Source organism: Euprymna scolopes, chromosome 17 (genome assembly GCF_053919585.1).
Source record: "Euprymna scolopes isolate OS-2025 chromosome 17, ASM5391958v1, whole genome shotgun sequence".
In the NCBI taxonomy this organism is placed as follows: Eukaryota; Metazoa; Mollusca; class Cephalopoda; order Sepiida; family Sepiolidae; genus Euprymna; species Euprymna scolopes.
Genome location: NC_136498.1, coordinates 30,349,938 through 30,356,677, shown reverse-complemented (window position 1 = coordinate 30,356,677; position 6,740 = coordinate 30,349,938).

The following is a 6,740-nucleotide window of genomic DNA, read 5'->3' as shown; positions in this document are numbered from 1 at the left end:
ATTGCAATATCGTTGCATCTACATTTTTTTTTTTTTGTTTGTTATTAATGTTATAAAACTTTGTTACATTAAATAAAGTAGTTGAAAAAAATAATTTTTTTCTTAAAATTCTTACTAAAATAGAGTTACCTCCCTTAAAACAATGAGTTAAGAGTCCAAATTGCCAAATATCCACTATATAGGAACATTGTTTTAAGATGTCAATAATGTAAAAGCACTTTTAGTCTCACATTTTCATTATTTTTGTTGGTTGAAAAAAATTTTTATTATTATTATTATTATTAGTAGTAGTAGTAGTAGTAGTAGTAGTAGTAGTAGTAGTAGTAGTAGTAGTAGTAGTAGTATATTTTAAGCTTTTTCTTTTAAATGGTACAAAAGTTATGATATCATTATCGATATTAATTATATTAAAATTACATCCTCCTTAATAAATAAATAGGATATCTCGATTACCAAAGGTGCAATGTGAAAAAAAAATTAAAATAAAAAAATGATGTCGCTTTTGGGTTGTACGTTAAACTAAAATATATCTTCTTGGTCTTCTGGCTAGGATCCAAGGGTAGTATTTGTTCTGTCTAAAGAAGGTATAATGATACTGTGGGTTTTTCATTTGCGCTAGGCGTCCATACAGTGGAAATATGTCACAGATTCCTATAAGGATATTGGAGATAAACCGTAATAACCAGGTATATTCTGACACTACATTAGCCAGATTACTTAGATAAATAATTGTACAGTTTTAACAAAAAGGCTACAATAATATCGCGGGGTTTCAATTCACGCTGAACGTTCACACAATACCCAGCAGCAATATATTGCATATGAAGGGTGCCGCTGTGGGATTTCTACAGGTCTCGCTAGTTCACAGCTCAAATATCCTGTAATGTAATTCGTTGTTTGTCGATTAGACAAAAGCTCAAATCAGTAGGGTTTTTTTTTTTCAACAAATCACAGCACAAGCAATATTTAGTCCCAAAAGCTTGTGAGTTTCCAGGATTTTTCTCCCACCCACAACACAATCCAACCTGGGTCTTACAGACCCTCAGCAAATAGCGCACACATGATGAGTGATACACACGGACTACTAAACACAGTGCCAGAATACACACACCACTAACCAAACAAGTACATAAATATACGTACATACACCCTCACAGTGGCAAAACAGGCATGCTAATACACACACATCTACAAGACTATCCTATTTACACACACTCATACAGCATCAACCGAAATGAACACGCTTACTCAACTTCTTATAGACAAAACAACGTCTTTTGCCTCAAACGTTCTTGGACTCATTGAACTCTCATCCATTGCCAACATTTTGGTTGGTTGGTTGGTTGTTTTGTTTTATGGCATATCAACCCTTTTGGGTTATTTAATGCCAAATCCAGTGATTTTAAAGAACAATTTTTTAATAGAGTATATTTGTTTTTTAAGTCGGTTTCTATTTAACCCATAGTTGGGACCCTAACAGGCACTACCACTCCGGATCAGAGTGGACCTGAGAGCAATGGCAATTAAAGGGTGGCTCCACACTCCCCAAAGCCCACAAGCTGGGGCCTCACCATCGGATATAGTTTAAGGTCATATCCAGGACCGCCAACATTTTGGTTTGCATTGTTATAACAAGTTATTGATAGCAATTAATTATTTTGTATCAATAAACTTTATTTATTTACTAGCAGTTCAGCCTGGCTTTGCTCGGCCCCTATGTTTTTTTTTTTGTTTTTGTTTTTTACACAGTGATCACCACTTATCAAAGCCCGGAAGCTACTCAGGGATAAGTACTGTTCATAACTTTATGTGCATATGTATATATATTAAAAACTTTGACTCATGTCCAGATAACTTACATCTTAAATTCCAAGTGTTAAGATCCAAAACTGGCGGAGGAGTTTAGTAGAGTCTGCAAAGGTCAAATCTTTCAACCTTGACCTCTTGGCTGCCAAATTTTCGCCCAAAAACTGATTAAAAAGCTTGTTGCATGTCTGAATACTCTTTATGTAAAATTTCAAATCTTTAGACATAAAATTAGCTGAATAGTTTGCTAGAGACCGCAAGGGTCGAATCTTTTGAACTTTGACTCCTTAGCAGCCAAATTTTCGGCAAAAAAACAATTAAGAAGCTTGCCGTATGTCTGAATACACTTTATGTAAAATTTCAAATGTTTAGACTAAAAATTGGCATTATAATTTGGTAGAGACCGCAGAGGTCAATTTTTTAAAAACTTTGATCCCAATTTTCAACCCTTAACATTTTATTGTTTTGGGCTCAAATTAAATTAAAAAGTTTGATCTATATCCAAGGAACCTACATTTAAAATTTCAAGTGTTTAGACCCAAAATTGGAGGAGTTTGGTAGAGTTTTCAAAGGTCAAATCGTTGTACTTTGACTTCTTGACAGCCAAATTTCTGGCTAAAAACCGATTAAAAAGATTTTCCCAAATCCTAATACACCTAATGTCAAATCTCAAGTCTGTAGACTGAAAATTGACAGTTACTTGGTAGGGAAAGGTACACACACACACACACACACACACACACACACACACACACATTTTCACTTTTACAGATATACAGATAGATTTATTTATGTATTTTTGGTAATGTCTTATCTTCAACAAAATACATTAAACCAAATAAACTAAATCAACTCAAATCAAATCAAACTAAATCTAATCAAATCAAACTTAATCAAATCAAACCAAGCCAAATAAAACTAAACTATAATAAATTAAAGCAAATCAAACTAAACCAAATCAAACTAAACCAAATCAAATTAAACAAAATCAAATCAAATCAAACAAACTAAACCAAACAAAACCAAACTAAAATCAAACCAAATTAAATCAAACCAAATTTAATCAAACCAAATTTAATCAAACCAAACTAAAATTAAGCCAAATTTAATCAAACCAAGCTAAACTAAATAATCTAAATAAAATTTACAAAAAACGTTTGTTCGTACATCTATAACTTTCCCAACTAAACAGCAACAGAGTTGAACTTCGGCTTATATATACACGCCTCTATAAAACACACAAATTGATGTGGATGGGGAGCATACAGTGCATTCTGACCAATTCTTTCCAGACACCTAGAACCAACTTTGTAGAATTCAGACTTCATACAGCAAGAAAGAAGGTCGATTTCATGTGAGAGACCCAAGGCTTTTTTTATATTGAGATATTTTAAACATTCCCCTGTCTCATTACCCAAAGTGTGGAAAGCCCTGAAGAGCCGGGATCAAAGATGGATACAAATACCACACTTTGTGTTATTTGCAAAAAATATTAACAAATTTACATTTTAAACAAAATAAGCACAAGGCCATTTGATTTTACTTTTGTTAATTTGAAGAGATCAAGGGGCTCCTTCCTGGGGCTAACACTTGATTCTATTACAGTTTAAATTTATATCCAAGGGCTTTTTAAGAATAGACACTGTTCCCTTTATGGCTGCTATCTGTATTTCCTTATAGCTTGGTTTTCCAGGAATTGCTTCTAAGTATTTATAAAGGTTCCTTTTTATTAGGCCAGTCGCTCCTGTCACAACTGGTATAATGTCTATTTCTTTCAGAGACCATGTCGTTTTTAGATCACCCTCTAGGTCCTGATATTTTGCCATTTTTTTCCGTTCTGCTCCATTAAGGCCAAAGTCGTTTGGAACTGTGACGTCGACAATGAGTGCAATCCCTTCGGGCCCGTTCCATACCAACATATCTGGCTTGATGGCCTTGTCCTCCATGTACCCGCCCGCCTGCATGTCCCTGCCGTAGAACATTGTCACTCCCCCATTTGAAGTGTGGGAAAATGGGTGTCGTTGGTCATGTTTTGTTGCCAAAACTCAAAAACATCTATCCTAATCTTAGCTAGAATTATTAATCACTATAATATAGTGATGGGACGATTTCAATATTTTTCCTGATTCTGATACAATTACCGATTCCCTAATAAATTCTCGATTCCGATACAATTACTGATTCCAATTCCGATATACAAATCTCTATATATTTAACTATATATTTGTTATTTTCCCCCAGTTACCGTAAAAATACATGTTAAATGTGCAAATATTTTCCTAAACATAAAAATACACTTGTGGGGGATGTTCTCTCAATTTTTGATTTACTGGTAGTTTAAAATCAATCAATATTTACTATTTTATTGTTATTACCAGCAATAGAAGGATTTGCTTTAAACGAAATCAAGTAAAAAAGACAATTAAAAGAATCGTTTTGGCACCAATATTTTCAATTCCGATACCGATTTTGATGCCCTCAAATGTTCCAATTTTCGATTCTGATTCCGATAATTGTCCCAACATTACTATATTACTACATTTACTCCAGAGGGCGCCTACTTAAATTTTCCAAATTATTTTTAAAAAACATTCTTGAAAATAAATAATAGCGTTTATATATAATCATTTCATTAGCATGGAGTACGGAAAAAACAAAGATTGATTATGTAGTGATGGTATACGACATATCCAACACAGATATGGAGGTGGATAACCAAGACCGATCAGGCACAATAATGAGTCTGATCTCATAACGCAGCGTGACAGTAACACAACCACCAAAACCATTATCCCCACAAATGCAAGGACCAACTCACAACTACACAGAACTTTCCCAACAAGTTACCTCAAAACACCGGTGTTGCGGTCATAAAGTGGGGTGGGGAGTGAGGGGTTGCATATGTAGAAAATGGGAACGACTGGTGAGACGGATCAAAAAAAAAGTCGAACACCGGTTGTCATCTGGTGCAATAAATTCAGCGCTGGTCTCAGACGCGGGAGACTTTTAAGTCCACTTTACACAACCCTTTCTAAATAATGGACTACCCACTATTTTCCGGTTTGTTTGGAACCGAAAACAAGCATGCCAATCTCTAAGTGGAAATGAAATCTAAATGGAAAACAGAAAGAAAAGTGTGGAGGTGAGAAATTTGGAGTATGAATGATGTCCTGCAAAGATGGGAGAGGCCAGGAGCAAAAAGAAAAAATTTAAATTTGGGCAGGCTTCATATTGGCCGGTGGGGGTGAGGAACATTCACTTGATTAACTAATAGACTGCACTTTGATCTGAGCCATTTTCTCTAGTTAAATATTTTTACTGTTCAGTGCAAACCAAATCTAATTTATGAAACTCATTATGTCTGTCTGTCTGTTTGTCTCCATATTTTCAAACTCCATCTCTCCCAAAACTAAAAGTCACAGAGCGCACTAGGGGCCTCAAATGATTAGACTTTTTTTTGGACCGTTCTTTTATGGGTCTTTAGCTGGTTAAAATAGTTTTTAAGGAATCAAAATTTAAAAAATCGTTATACATTTTTTACATTTATCTTAGTTTATTTTTAATCAGGTCATGGCACTCAAATATTTTTTTTTTTTCTTTTTTACTTTTGAAATTACGACTATCATAATATATACGAAATCTGGACAAATTAAAATATCATATTTAAGCGTATTTTACGACTGGAAAAACCCGGATACCCTCACCCCTCCCCACTAGTGTGATATAGTTTGTCGATATTTAGCCAGTGACAACGGTGTTTAAAAGTTATTTTTGTGATAGTAAGTTCGACATTCTTTCGTCTCGTGTGATTTCTTTACATTTTTATTTTATTCGTTTTAAAAATAAAAATGACTTCTTAATTCCATCCCACACACCAAATAAGTAATTTGGTGGTATGTTATCTACAAGTCCCATTTTTTTTTTTTTTTTCGTGTTGGCAATCATTAGGATTTGATCTTATCACATCATTTTCGGTGAAATTAAAGATGGCTTCCACTAACATTCGTGTTGAAAACTGAGTAAATCCAGGAGTTGCTGTTGACAAGTTAGTCTGAAAAGTGAAAAACAAGTCATTTTGAAACTTTCAAATTTAAAGATAAATCAAGTGGAATACTTGACCAACAACTAATATGGAAGGAAGGAGTCTCCTGTTTTTCTTTTGTAAACAAAATTATAAACTATCGCCCCAACTATGTTGCCACTGGCCCTGTCACGATAAAAGAGAGTTTGCGGAGGGGGCGGTCTGTCGTTGTTTGCTTGAGGTGCTTTCAATAAGTTTCCAAACTTTTTTGTACAGACATTTAAAATTGTCATAGACTTTTTATGATTTCAGGTTTAAATGAATAGCTACAGCAGGAATTGGAATACACCCTACTAAAGCCTGATTGTCACAGCTGGTGAATTTAAAATATGCAATTTTGATGTGAGGACACTTTAGAAGAACGATATGCAATAAAATTCTGTTTTAAACTTGGAAAAATGCCACAGAAACGTATGGAATGCATCCGATTGGTTTTGGATCATCTTGCATGAATCAGGCACAATTTTTTGAGTGGCATAAGAGATTCAAGGAAAGTGTGGGAGTTTGTGAGGGATGATGAGAGGTGTGGGAGGAGTAAGGATGTCAGAACACCAGAGTATAAAAAGAATTTCATGGATAAGACCACCGTGTGTTTATGGAGACATTAAGTGCACAGTTTGATGTCAGTGTGGTAACTGTATGCACAATTATTCAGGAGGAACTGAAGATGTGGAAGATTTGCGTGAAGTTTGTCCCATTCGAACTTGGCACATCCAGACTGTCAATTCGTGTCATTAACCACTTAGTTCCCTCCCCCATCACCTTCCCATTGTTGTTACTATTGCTGCTCCTTTTCTTCCAATGCTTCGTTCATTACACAAATATTTTTCTTCTGTTTTGTAAAGATTTTGTT